This window comes from Centroberyx affinis, unplaced genomic scaffold (assembly GCF_046629955.1).
Source record: "Centroberyx affinis isolate AG114_WGS23_722 - 3 ecotype Tasmania unplaced genomic scaffold, CSIRO-AGI_Caff_v1 ptg004815l_1, whole genome shotgun sequence".
NCBI classification, from domain to species: domain Eukaryota; kingdom Metazoa; phylum Chordata; class Actinopteri; order Beryciformes; family Berycidae; genus Centroberyx; species Centroberyx affinis.
The window spans coordinates 110041-125760 of NW_027282344.1; positions in this window are offsets into that span (position 1 = coordinate 110041).

Genomic DNA, 15720 nt, shown 5'->3' on the forward strand with positions numbered 1-15720 from the left:
CCATGCTGTTGTTTGCTTGTAATGTTGGTGATTAAGGAGTTTAAGTGTTTTTTCACTGTAACTCACTTTGGATAAAAGCATCAGCTGAATGCCAGAAATACAATCTATATTCATCTCAAACGATACATTTACAAGAACAAAAAACAACAAAGGATGCCTCAGCTCGGCACAGTTGTGCAGATCTGAGGTGGAAGCAGACGCCGAGGCCCGGGTCACGCCTCGCCATCTTCATTATGTTTTCAGTCAGCATCTGATGTCTCATCTAGCATCTGTGTCAGGATATGTTTCTGCGCATAGATCTGTGTAATTAGCAAGCGCACATTTGGCATATTGTGTTTCCCCACTTCAGAAGAGTTGTGATAGATTGTTGTTGTTGTTGTAGATAAAAAAAAAAAAGTTGTCAGGAAATAAACTATGGAAAAAAGTTCTAATCATTCTGCTGACAGTTCGGCTCCGTTCACACTGCAGCTGAAACTCTCAATCGTGACCTTGGTATTATAAGGTTCTATCTGACCTTTTTGTCAAAACTGAGTTAGTCGCATGAACCTATTCTATGAGTGCCTGTTGACATATGTGTGGTGTTATTTTCTGAAAATAATGAGTTTTGAGTCTGTAATTTCTAAAACAACATGACCCATCTCCATTTAACTCAATGGATGCTGAAAACTTTGAAGCTCAATATCTCAGAACTATCCTGAAGGCAGATAGAACCTTATAATTCTAAGCGCAGGCAATTCTGAATTTTCCTTCAGCTGTGACTCAGATCTGATGTTTTCTACTCAGTGTGAACAGAAAAAAAGCTCACATGGATCACATGGATTTGTGGTATAAAATTAAATCACGAGGCATGCAACATATACACGATTTGTATTTAAACACTCAAATTGGAATTTGTCAGCGTTGCCATGACAATAGGTAAATCTTACATTTCGGCACACACGTCTTGGCTGAGTCAGCGTTGGCATGGAGGACAACAAGACAAGAATGGAAAGAAAACAACTAGTCGACTCGACTGGTATTCAGGGAGATGCCTCAGATCAGTCAAAACTCAGAGGCAGAGACCGCAACCAAAATGTGTTTGGGAGAAGCGAGGGAGCGAGAGCAGTTCATAAAGTTTCAAGTTCAGCATGCCAGTGTATTACACCCAAACTACACAGCATGTGTGTATCTGAACTTGTTGCAGCACTTCAGGCATCTAAGCTCCAGGTCTGTTCCTGTTCTGCGGCGGTCTGCTGGCTGTGTTGCACCAATCTACATTTTACATATGGGCAAGTGAACACAATTATCTAGTTATTTTTCCATAAGCAACTCACATACATTCCCCTTTTTTTTTTTTTTTTTTTTGTACTTGAACTTTTATTGGTTTTTCCAACAAATAATAAAAAAAAAAAGGAAACAGCATCTTTCACTTACATACCAACACGGATACCTGTACAAGGTGAAAGAAAATATAAGAAACAATAGAAAAAAAGGAAAAATTAAATAAAAATAAATAATTAAATAAAAAATTTGAGGGATTATGTGTAGCTTAGTGAGATGAGGGTCTAGAGTTCAAGCCATCTATCCAATAGAGTAGTAAACAAAGGAAACATGGACCGTTTATGAATGTCTCAAGATTCTGGGAAAGGTAGATGTTTTACGAACGATGTCCATTATGACCTTCCACAACTGCTGTTCCTCATTATAAACTTCAGAAAGATTAGATGCAGCTCCCTCCATGGAGATCGTCTCTAGGAAAGTTTGAAGTCACAGTCCCTCTTTCAGCTGATCTGCGTCCTTCCAGTTCGTTGCTATCAGTTTTTTTTTAGCTGTCATGCATCCGGTTGTTAAACACATAATTCTCTTTTTGAGAATGTAGGCCTACTGTAGCCAAATAGAAGACTTGTCAGTGGCTATAACCTCATCTACAAAATTAATTAAGTGACACTGGTTTATGTATCCTCGATTTTGTTTATTGTCATGGATGCTCTATTCTGTTTACTGACATGGTGATAAATGACTATACGAAGCAAAATCCTGGCATTTCTATACATTTATATGGCTCAAATACACAACAGACTGCTGTGTAGTCCGACAAAAATAGAAGCCATGCGTATTTCCAAACGTGTGGCTCTGATTTGGCTCCATTTCAGATCCGTGAGCGGCCAGCAGAGCAGGCAGTAACTGACTGTGTGTCTGATCTGAACGGACAGAACAGAAACGCATCTGGTGGAGCTGAGCTGTTACTCTGCACACGTGTCTTTTTGACATCACTGTCTGTTCATATTGGTGTCAGATATGGACCTAGAACAGATATGAACAGTCATCCAAAAAAAAAAAAAAAAAAAGATATGAGCAGCAATATGGAATTGAGCATGAAGGCCTGCGGTGTGAACGGAGCATTAAACAGGACATGTGGCTGTTATGGGGAGTGAATCTGTGACCATCTGGTTAAACTTCAGTCACTTTACCCACTTGGCCCCCCTGACCCTCTCTCACTGATATTGAATTTTATTTATTTTATGCAGTGTGTAAGCCTTAAGGAACGTTCTTACTCCAGATGAATGCTTTGTTCATGTCTACCTACAGGTCATTACTCTCTGGCTAAACAACCTCAGTATCCACACTTTGTACACTCACAATGAAGTACAGTATATCCATCAGAGAGAGGCGGAGAGCTGCTAGACTAGAAGAGAGATTTTCAATTGAAGCAGAAGAAAGTGAGTGTGCTGCGATGACGGGCTTTTCTACAGAGCCTGTGAGTGGCCACCGGGAGAAAAATAATTCATGCCGTGGCCATGATTTACTGTAACGTGCACACAATATGCAATTCGAGCTCTCGTTTTCTTTTTTCGTGCGCACGAGATACAATTTGTTCCCTCGATCTGGTTAAAATGAGCCTCGTTTTGGTTTATTCGTGCGCCGGAGATACAATTCCTTCCCTCGATTTCCTCTTTACGTGCGCACAAATTGCCAAAACGTGCCCTCGAAATAGACCGGATCACCGTGACGTCGCGCTAACAACAACAGTCACTTCCGGGTAGACAACTGGCGACTGATTTGAATTGCGGCGATATCGGCAAACTTGTTTATTTCTGTTGTCATTTTCAGCCGTAACTGTAATGTTTAAAGATATATATCATAGTTAAACACGGTGGTCCGACCTATCTGACATTTCTGCTGTGCTTATTTTATGTACTGTGTTAGCGTCTTTGATAAACCAAATCTACCCAACAGCGATATCTCACCGCCGGTCGACTGATACAAGCAGTTGGCCTGTCCCGGATCTCCTCCCTTTTCAGACGCTGAATCCAGAGCTGTCTTTCAGCATGTTTGCTCTTCGCAGATGGAAATCTGAAAAACCCGAACCCTTCTCCACTCTTTATCGTTACCCGGCACCCCCATACACAACAAGACTTAACCATTTTCTCTTTATCTCAGTTGTTCCTCGCCCCCGTTTTCTCCACGCCATTAAATTGTATGTACGTGACGCAGGAGTTTTCTACCCGTAAGTTCTAGTAAACAAACATTGTGATTGGTTTTATAGTGATATGGTGCTCTCGATATATAATACATGCGCTCTTCACGAGCTTATAAAGAGTCAGTGCACATATTGGTGATGATGTGTAAATGTGGCCTGTCCTTGGTGTGTTGCAGCCTCCTGATTGTGTTTACATGGCCTGAAGGTTAAGTGGTTAAATATTAATATTTGGGGGATTTGCCTATTCAGTGTAAACAGACAATGGATATTAACATACCAAATCCTTACTAGGCCTATCTGCAATACCTAAAAGGTTCCTTTTAAGTTGCATTTTTTCCTAAACTGCACAGTTTAACGAAATCGAGGGAACGAATTGTATCTTGTGCGCACGAATGGACCAAAACATGCGCACGTTACAGTAAATCGTGGACTCTATATAACTTTTTTTCTCTCCCAATGGCCACTCCCGGGCTCCTTACATTTTCACAGTAGAGCCCCAATTATCTTCCCTCTTCATGAGAATAATTGAGAGATATTATAACACTCTAAATCTCCCAAACAACATCTTTAACATGAATCCCTTCAGGCAATACTTCACATCCCCCTCTCCCTCCCCTCTCTGGTACATCTTCCTGCTCTACTTGATATATATGCTCCCGTCTTAAAATGAAGTCATTTCTGCCTCTCTCTCACCAGCAATTATTTCCTTACCTGGCACTTTTCTATCATTTGTGATCATTCCAGGGAAACAGGAATATTTTGTACATGTATTGTCAGGACGTTATGACTCTGACCCTCGCACACTGCTATTTTTTTTGTGACTAACTTTTAGTTAGTCACAAAAAAAGTTAGTTTTTTCACACCATTCTCACAGGGTGGCATAAACATACAAGTATACAAATTATCCACACATAAAAACAAAAAAAAGGGAGGGGCAAGGAACTCTACCCCCCACCCAGTGCTTAATTTGTAAATGATGAGGTCCCAGAACACCAGGTGCTCAGTGTTCCTGTGAGTCTGTGTGGAGGGAAAAGCTTCTGGAACAAATCAAGACAACAAGCGCATTGGAGGCACGGTGGTGCTCAGTGCAGCCATACAGCTTACTGTAGACCAACAGCCTAAACATTACTAAATGACTGACTATATTAGAGCTCCGACTACTGGGGACGTATAACAATATTTGATTATTGTATAGGCTACATAATGCTCATTTTTACAAACCGATGGGTTTTTACAAACCTGCCCTTCAAGTAGTGGACTAAAGATATAACTGCGCTGTGCACAAAAATCCCTGCATACTTGGCTGTGAGACATCCTAATCATACATAAACACATCAAGGAAACTGCAATGGCTTCAACCATTTACCAGACAAATTCTGGCTCGAGTAGTTACGCATTAATATTCAACACAAATACTTTCATAGGATATCTATTTTAAACGTAGGAAACAATGTCAGCAAATAATGAAATGACACCAATAAAACGTGTTATGGTCATGCCATGCAGCTAGAAGCAGACCTAAATGCGACACTCAGCTGGACCGCGCTGGTTTTGAAATGCCCACATTGATGTGTGGCTTACAGCCCTTCACTCAACCAATTATACTACCAATTATCTCTGGACAATCAACATAACATGCGCAATGTCCCACATATTTAACTGTGGGACTTACAGGTCCACACTCCAAATAATTTCTGTTTTAATCTATGCAAATATGAATTTAGATGTTATTGTCCCAGCAGAGAACTGTAACACGTTTACAAAAAAAAAACATACTTACCTTGTCTAATTGTACAAAAATAGTCCACACAGCGGACATATGGACAGCAAATTCAACTGTCGTTTAGCCATGACGCTGTCTGAAGTTTACCATAACACACTCTGCAGAGCAGCTCACTCATGTAACGTGATTAGTATTCTAATAGGGTAATCACCTGTCTTCATATGGAAATGAGTCAATTTGGTTTTTGGAAGGGAGGGGAAAGGAAGAGTCAAGTACTGGGATTATTACATGCCACCAGAGGTGCCGGGTCCACGCAAATAAGTACCGGAATGCAGGTAGTCCAAAACCGCGAGGTGCCAGATCCTGTTCCGGCAGGATCCAGCACAAATTAAGCACTGCCCCCACCCCTCTTGCCACTTCAAAATTAATACAGATAATGTTACTTATCTGTAATCATGGAAGTCCATCTATTCATACACATATTAAGTTATAACATAACATAATTGTACACAAAACTAGGCATGTACACCCTCAAACATTATGAAAGGAAGATATCCATTGATTAATAGAGTATGTGGGGGGTATCCATCTTGTGATAAGGATTTTTTTTGGCTGCAATTAAGCCAGCAAATAGAACCCTTTTCTGACGGTTTGATAAATTAAGAGAAGAATCATCGTTCAGCAATACAATGGGCCTCATTCAGCAATAAGTTTTTTCTTAAATTTGTTCTTGAGGTCCTAAGAAAAGTCTACGTCAGATTCATGACATGTTCTTAAACCGCAGAATTGTTCGCACCTGTGTTCTTATAATGAAGAATCCCATTGTCCTCGTAAATTGAAAGCGCGTGCCAGGTGATCCTAATTAGCATAGATAAACGCCCCGCCAATCCCCATAAAAGGGCATGAGACCGCAGGGCCGTGTGCACACAGAAATCACACACAGAAATTGAAAAGAAAAATTGAGAGAAGTCAAGAATGCCCAAACAAAAGTCTAAAGAGGGTGGAGCACCAGACTCCAAACGTAAAAAAAAACTTCAATAGTTCTGAAGTGGAGGTACTGCTGCAGGAAGTGAACACCAAACGAGCTGTCATATTTAGTAGTGGATATAAAATAACAGAAAAAAAGATGCATGGGATCCCAATTAACATAATTGATATTAATTGAAGTGTTAGTGTAGTGTTTATTTATTTTAAAAGACCATAATACTTTGTAAAATAATGAAAATAATTATTAAAAAATATTATAAATTATAAAAATATGATTGTAATTTAAGTCCTATAATATTATACAACTGTAGAATTGAAGGAAACGCAATAACCACTTATTTTGCACAAACATGTCAGCACTCAAATGTGCTCTTGAGTGTGCGTAGATTCTGTTCTTACCTAAGAACAAATCCCAAATAAGAAAACATTGGTGAATGTCAGAATCTTTGTGAAAACTGCGTAAGTGGCTTTTAAGAAGAAATTTCTTCTTAAGAACGGTTGGTGAATGAGGCCCAATGTTTGGGAGGCACGGTATCTCAACCCCAGTGATATCTGATACTATGTCAATCACTTGGCTCCAAAACGGTTTAACTGAAGGACACTCAAACACACTCAAGGAATCAAAGCTTATTCTACTGTTGCACTCTTTTGTGAGTTCCTCTGGTGAAGAGTGCCACCTGAATGACATGAAAACAATGCAACTAAAATGAACGTGGGAAGAGGTAGAGAGACAAGAGAGAGAGAAAGAAGAAAGAATGGCACAGCGATTAAAGTTAGGAGCCTGCGCGAGGTTTCACGCTGTGTCTTGCAGCAACGGTATGTAAATCTGAGTCATCAGACGTCCCAATCATCTCCTCCCCGAGTGGAAAAACGGGAAAATTATAAATGCTACGATCCAACTTCCTGCGTCTTTGCCACCTACACGGCACAGATGGTGTTTGTGAAGACATTTAACCACCAAAAATACTTTTTTTTTTTTTTTTCGAGCAATCATACTTCTGAAAAACCCTCAGAACTTTCGGCGGGAGTCAAAGCGAGTTCAGACGGGGAAAAGGCCTCCAAGTGGAAGTCTCCTCTTACCGACGCTCAATCAACTGTGAGACTCTGGCCATCGTCAAGCTCCGATACCTCCCCCCCCCCCCCTTGCACTTTATAGAAAATGATTGCCTCTAAGTACGAAAATATTTGTGTAACTGGGGAAAACCGAGAACTGGCGAAATGACGGGGGTGTAATGGCTGAAACCGTATACGCTTTGAAACGGTGCGGTCGGGAGTGGGTGAAATTACGCCGGGGAAAGGTAAAGAGAAAACGTTCGTGAGGAAGAGAAGAAGAAATAAAAGAGGTCTGGACCGAAGTGGTGAACGGAGCAGAGACCAGTCGTCCTTTTGGTGAACCTTAACACCCGCACCTTTCAGGAAGAAGGCAGGAAGCGCCTGTTGAGTTTTTCATTGGGTTTGTTATTGAGGTGTAATTAGGAATATTAATTGTCCAGGTTGTTGACTTTGAGTTGAAATTTGTCAGTTTTAGGGGATTTTTCATAATGTTATATAATCTCTCGGTCCATGTTTTTAAGACTGTGGACCACTATGGAAATAAATATTGGATTTTTCGTGTCATCCCTGAATTTTGAGGTTCTTGTAGGGTTTTCACATGCATTTTACTATTTTTCCAATAGACTAAATGAAACTGAACTAAAACACCAAAGTCCTTACACAAATAAATACTGACCATTTCTAAAATTGTGACTGTCTTGGGAGTGGAATATAACCAGATAATACTGCCATGGGTAGGAATAAAATGAGAGAGAGAGAGAGAGAGAGAGAGAGAGAGAGAGAGGAGGGTAGTAGAGATAAAGAGACGGAGAGAGAGAGAGAGAGAGAGAGGGGAGGGTGGTAGAGATAAAGAGATGGAGAGAGAGAGGAAGGTGGTAGAGATAAAGAGATGGAGAGAGAGAGAGTGACAGAGAGAGAGAGAGGGAGAGAGAGATGTAGACAAAAAGAGAGCAAGAGAGAGGGAGGAGGGTGGGAGAGATAAAGAGACGGAGCGAGAGAGTGAGAGAGAGACATGTAGCCAAAAAGACCAAAAGAGAGAGAGAGAGGAGGGTGGTAGAGATAAAGAGATGGAGATTGAGTGAGAGGGAGAGAGAGGGAGAGAGAGAAGAAGAAGAGGGTGGTAGAGATAGATAGAGAGAGTGAAAGAGAGAGATGTAGACAAAAAGAGATCAAAAGAGAGAGGGAGAAGGGTGGGAGAGATAAGGAGACGGAGAGAGTGAAAGAGAGAGAGAGGTAGACAGAAAAACAGCAAGACAGAGGGAACAGGGAGGGAGAGATAAAGAGACGGAGAGAGAGAGAGAGCGAGAGAGAGGGAGGGAGAGAGAGAGAGAGAGAAGAGGGTGGTAGAGATAAACAGACAGAGAGAGAGAGTGAAAGAGAGAGATGTAGACAAAAAGAGAGCAAAAGAGAGAGGGAGAAGGGTGGAGAGATAAAGAGATGGAGAGAGTGAAAGAGAGAGAGAGAGGTAGACAGAAAAACAACAAGACAGAGGGAACAGGGAGGGAGAGATAAAGAGAGAGAGAGAGAAGAAGAGGGTGGTAGAGATAAACAGACACAGAGCGAGTGAAAGAGAGAGATGTAGACAAAAAGAGAGCAAAAGAGAGAGGGAGAAGGGTGGAGAGATAAAGAGATGGAGAGAGTGAAAGAGAGAGAGAGGGAGGTAGACAGAAAAACAGCAAGACAGAGGGAACAGGGAGGGAGAGATAAAGAGAGAGAGAGAGAAGAGGGTGGTAGAGATAAACAGACACAAAGAGAGTGAAAGAGAGAGATGTAGACAAAAAGAGAGCAAAAGACAGAGGGAGAAGGGTGGGAGAGAAAGAGATGGAGAGAGTGAAAGAGAGAGAGAGAGGTAGACAGAAAAACAGAAAGACAGAGGGAACAGGGAGGGAGAGATAAAGAGAGAGAGAGAGAGACTGTTTTCTCCTCCTCATTGTACCAAGACAGAGGCCTGCTTATTGCCATGGAAAATAAATTGAGTTGGCTCATCGCTTGCTTGGCAGGACCTGAACTGTAAAATAACATAAGCCATTTCAAATCAATCCAAGACATTTTTGGGTCATTTTCTGGTTGTTACACCGGAGCCAGAATAAATCATGAAAGCACAGTGAGATCGCACCAGCTACACCGGCTTCAGACAGCAAGGACAGAGGAATACAAATAAAAGCTTTACTGAACTGGACAGAACAGGAGTAACACTTTGTTTGGATGGAGTCATTCCTATGTTCCCAGGGTCCTATGTTCCCAGGGTCCTATGTTCCCCAGATTTATATGGCGCATAATGGGAACATGACAAAGGGTCCTATGTTCCCCAGTTCTACATATGTGCCCTCCCAGGGTCCTATGTTCCCAGGGTCCTATGTTCTCAGGGTCCTATATTCCCCAGCTCTATATAGCACACAATGGGAACCTGAAAAAGATGTTCCCCCAAGAGTCTGAGTCAAGTTTGAGTAAAATTTTATCCACAGAACCACCCAGACTCTTTAATATTCTCTGCCGGGTCAGATTTGACCCAGAACACCACAGATGTAACAATTTTTTTTAGAGACCTTCAAAATCAAATAAAATGATAACCATTGGTTTTGTTGTGTTTATATAGCTGTTTTGAAGCCTTGTTCCAATAAAAAAAACTGGATAATATTTTTGAAATATTTTAACTTGAAACGGGTCAAATTTGACCCAAACACAATAGGAGGGTTAATGTGTGTTAACAGAATATTGAACTGGGGAACATAGGACCCTGGGAACATAGATACGCTCCCATTTGGATAGTCCAGTGTTGATCCTCGACTAACTATTAGGTGACAAAAAGTAGATATAGACAAGTGTCACTGCACCTCCACAGACTATATAACCCTAACACCATTTTTAAATCTAACCCCTAACCTGACCCTATTTCTAACAATAACCCTGACCCAAGATTAACCCTAACCCACACAGTGAATATCTATAGACTACGTTTCACACAGTTAGTACCATTAGTACATAATAGTACTATTCCTTACTCAAGTTAAAGTGCATATCCCCATAATAACTTTCAGGGATATTATGAATTCACCCCTACCGCCGCCGCCTCCATTATATTATTATTATTACTCCTAAACACTCCATATGATCCTCTAGGGATTGTCTCCCCAATAATAATTGGTATGAACCTTAACTATTTTTTTAACACTCAATAATACATTTAACTAATTAACTATTTTATTAATAATAATCACAGAAAGTGCAAACTTCATACAAATCTCCATAATTGCCTGAAAAATTCTCTTGACAAATTTCAATACAATACAATACATTGGTGAGATATGGGTCCAAATAGCATGAACATGAATTTAATCAGTTAATTAATAATAGTTATAATAATCATAAACACATCAAAATCAATAGAGTTCTTCCTCTAGGGGTAATCAATGTCCATACCAAATTTGAAAAGATTCTGATAAAAACTGTTCAAATTATCGTGTTCACATGGAGGATCTGCGGCGCGGTCGGGGTGAATCCATAATATCCCCGAAAGTAGAAGATTCCAAGTTTCCTGGTCAGGTAAGTTATGTCATTTTACATTAGATTGTTTGATATAGGTTTTCATATTGTTTCTTGGACCTTCTTTGACAGTGGGATTAATTAATTAACTTTGTTGAGGATGTAACGTGAGCATAGTAGGCCTTGCTAAATGTATGTTAGGAGTAAATTAGGTGTTAAGATGTTGTTGTAGTGAGTTATTCTGCCTTTAAAGCTAAACAGCAGTAACTGTTTTTTGTGTTTTTCAAAGGTCAAACGTCACGACTCAACTGTACATTTCATTTTAACAGAAATGAAACCCATAGGTGCTACTTAACAATACATATTATCCATTTCAGTACCAAGAACACTCATGTCAGCACAAGAAATAATGAAGATGAAGTTAATGATGTGATTTTTCTCAGCTTCACTCTGACTTGGTCTTATGTACTTCCTGCCCTTTCGCTTTGTAGGGCGATATTGGGGATTTGATTTTCTTTTTCTTTTTGTCAAATTTTAATTGCCGAGACGCCCGCAGCCGTCATACAGTTGTCAGATACCGTTTACTACAACTAAACGTCCAGCAGCTACTGAATCGACTAATGGGAAACATGAGACAGTTTTCTCCCAGCAACAGGCAGCAGCAGGGAGCCGCTGAGCTCTTTCAAATCCCTCTTGTTTCTGCTCACAGCCGCAGATTAAAGAGCTAATTATGTTTGTGAACAGTTGTCCGTCCGCTCAATACTGCCAGCTGAAGGTGATTGCACACACACACACACACACACACACACACACACACACACACACTCAGAAACGCACATGAACACACACAAACATGGACAGACGTGCAAATACACACACAAGTATGCATGCAATCACATAGATACAGTTTTAAGAGAGACACACAGTCACACACAAGCATGCATACACATACTTACAGAGGCATTCACTGGTTTATACTCAGAGAAACACACAATTTCAAACACACACACACACATTGATAAATACTCTACACAGACCACTCAAAAAACAATAGGCGTAAAGTTTAGTACGTTGTCCTCAGGCTTAATAACGATGATCACAGCCTGCAGAAGAAGAGTGTGTTCTTGTTATTGTGTGGGAGGATTCACGTCTTTAAACAGCGAGGGTCTATTTGAAAAGAACACTGGATTCACTTTGTTATCCCATGGCGGCTGGTATTCAACAACTATTTATTTTTTCTTTTTTTTCATCTCTTTTTAAAGAAGATCTCTAACTGTGTGCACTCCTGACAGTAAGTATAGTGTTCCAATGCAAATAAGTCCAGCCTTTCTATGTGTGTTGCAGAAGTGGGAAATAATATATCTTTAAATATCTTACGGTGTATTTTGTACCACTAACTTACTCAAATATTTACTTATATCTAGCCATATATACAGCACATATTTCATATTTAGTAATCCAAATTTAAAGGATAAATTCAGCGTTTCTTTTACATACCTATAGTACTTTTCCTGTAAGCAAGAAAGACTGTTTGTATTATCAGCTATAAGTAAATCCATATATGTTAATGATTCATCCTCTTTCCCAAATTTCCCACTCTTAAAATTTACCGGTGTTTAAATTGTGTGCTACATATGTTGAAATAACCCTGCAGCTGTTTATATTCTATTTCATTGCTGTTACTGTTTTAGGCTATTGTTTTTAATATTGCTGTTTTTATTGGTTATTTTATATTCTGCGTGTTTATATCGTATTTCTTTTTTTCCCCCCGCTGAATCCTTTTACTTTTGTTGCTGCGACCTAATTTCCCCACAGGGATCACTAAAGTAAACACACTTTTAAAAGAAATGATGGTACTTTTTAGAGGATAGTTGGCAACTTCTCGCTTGACAAAATGAGAAGACATTTACAGGCTGGAGCCTCTAAACTGATTAATTTGAATAGTGATTGATGAACTTGAAGACTCGTTTCAATATTTAAAGCATTTTGCAATATAACTCTATGATTCTTTCCACTTTGTGGCATAATATATGTATCGATATATGGCACGGCTGCACTTGGTAATGTTCATCCATCATGTTTCCATCCATCATCCTGTCTATCGTGTCTCCAGCACAAATAACTCCAGTGTGTGTGTGTGTGTGTCTCTGTGTGTGTGTGTGTGTGTGTGTGTGTGTGTGTGTGTGTGTGATGGACGATAGGTGGTTCATCTTTTAATAGATCTATAATCCAGACAGCGCTGTAATTCCACCTGTGCCCATAGAGACAGAGCAAGGTGTGTGTGTTTGTGTGTGTGTGCGCTTGCATGTTTATGCATGCGCACACACATGTCCCAGATGTATGGGAAGGTGTGTGTGTGTGTGTGTGTGTGTGTGTATCCGTCTGAGCTAATTACCTCGGCTACATGCAGCGTGTTCAGTTTGCTCAGGCGGAACTACGGGAAACTCAATGACCCTTCGGATATTAATTGGGAAGACTATCGCAACAAAAGTTTTAATTTAGAAGCCGCCTCTCTGCCTCGCTTCCTTCCTGCCGCTCTGCAGCTGCAGCGGGCGAGCGAGAGAGAGAGAGAGAGAGAGAGAGAGAGTGACAGGAAGTCGGAGGGCGTAGGAGAGTTTGCGTAGCGATGCGTCACTCCTCTGTCGTCTGTTTTAGTCGTGTTGGTATTTTAGTCGCCGTTGTGTTTTCGGTCTAATTTGATCTCGCTCTGCTCTGATCTCTTCTCGTTGTCGGAGAACTTCCCTCCTCGCTTCATACTGATTGTTTTCTCTCTTTCACTCACTAATTAAAAGAGAAATAAAAGCAGTATAGTTCTACAGTTCAGTCAATGGACAGTTCAGTCAGCATTTGCGTACATGGAACAAGTCTCTTTCAAAGCTAACTAACCAATTACTTTGTATTTAATCGTCAAATTCAATAAGTGAGCACCCATATTAATGTTTGATGTCAGAATAATAATGAAAAATGCCATAAAATGTGCCATTTTTACCTATAAACGCTGCATGTATTACACTGTGCAGAATACATACAGAACAGAGACTAAAGTGGACATCAGACATTAATATGGGTGCTCACTTATTGAATTTGACAAAAGTAATTTTAAGTATTTCTACCCATTTTCAAATCTTGCGCTTTTATTTTGAAGGCTGAGCGGCCAAACCGGAAGTCTTGTTTCTGCTGGGGGCCGGTTGCGCGCACACATTATGTATTTTGAAATAACAGCTAGAGTGGTGATTTCAGCTAGATAATGGTGTTATAATGTCGGTCTTTTCAAGTCACTTTGGGATCTGTTGGCTTCAAGAGGCTTGGATTATGCTGTAAGAGCTGCATGGAGCCATTTTGTGGTTATTTTCCATTATTTTTTTAAGTCTGAAGTTGTTCTGGAGAAAACTGCATTGTACTTCTTCTTCTTTACCCGATTTTCTATTGGCATGGGGGTGAGTAGATGATGACTGAATTTTCATTTTTGGGTGAACTATTCCTTTAACAAATCCGTATTTTACCAACTTGGAACGGGTTCCAAAATGGAACCGGCTAACGGAACCCAACCCTTGCTTCTGTTTTGTCTGACGTTTACTCTCAACATCAAATTGAGTCAATGAAGCCTTTATAGCTATAATAATAATAATAATAACTTTATTTGTATAGCTCTTTTCTAAAAGCAAAGTTTACAAAGTGTTTTAATAAAAACCCAAAAAAACAATGATGCAGAATTTACCACAATCAAATAAATAAAACAGTTGAATAATAAACATGAATAAATAAAAAATAACAAAAAAGGAATAAAAGGTTATACAGGGGATAAATGGATACAACTAGAAAACGAACAGACGTGCAACTAAACACAGATGTAAACAGATAAAAGTGAACGTGAAGAAGAAACACAATTACAAAATAAACGATAAAAAGGAGATACACTGCCATTCAAAAAGTTCAAAAGTTTAAAATTTTAAAAGTTTGGAGCCCCTGAGAAAACTCCATACCCCCAAAAGAAACCAATGACTCCACCCGCCAAGGCAGCACCGACCAATCAAAAAAGGCACAGCCAAGACACTGTGGCCAAGGCTACTGTGAAAGTTAGATTTATCAAACCTGGCCGACAGCCTGTGATGCATTTTGCGAGAAAGAATCTATAGTTTTAGTAGTCTGTCCTCTCACATCAGTAATGGTGTGAATGATGGTCATCTTCTTGAATGAAAGGGAGGATTGTGGGCGTTTAACAAAAATTCCAGTAAAGTTATGGTAAAATTCATAACTGTGTTAAATGATCACAGTAATTGAGCTGCTACTTATATGCTTTTATCTGACAGAATGTCTGAGTGACTGACTGACCTGAATGTGGCTCCTGTCCACGTCCTGCACCAGGGGAAAAATAACATTTGGTGGAAGCATTTATCCAAAGAGCCTCACAGCACCACGAGGTTCAGATTTCAGCATGGGTGGCCCAGTGAGAATTGAGATTCACCCCGTTCGCCCAAATTAAACTGTGCTCAGTATGGTCACTGTGTGGGAAAATTAAACTGTGCTCAGTATGGTCACTGTGTGGGAAAATTAAATTGTGCTCAGTATGGTCACTGTGTGGGAAATCTTCTCCACACAGGGAGTGATGGATCGAAGCTTAACGGCGAAATCCAAAGCTGAACAGCGGTGAGTGTGAGCGCAGAGTCCTCTTCAGCTCCTCGACCCCAACCAGCCACTGAGAAGAAGACATGTAGTTCACTGATGTCACCTCACAGGATTTCTGCGGGTAGTGAAGTCCTCAAAATGAAGTTATGTCAGGTGAAATTGCCAAGTGCAGCTTTAACCCTCATCCTACCAACATATTTAACATACAAGGACCACCGACTGGGGCCCCTGGGAACCCCAAGAACAAACTACTGTAAGAAACAACCATCATAGCAAAATGTTCACTTATTTCTTCTCAAAACATTATTAGTTATGTAATTGATGTCATCTGAAAAAAACAAACAGATTATTATTATTTTAGGAAAGTTACAGTTAATTAAATGATGTA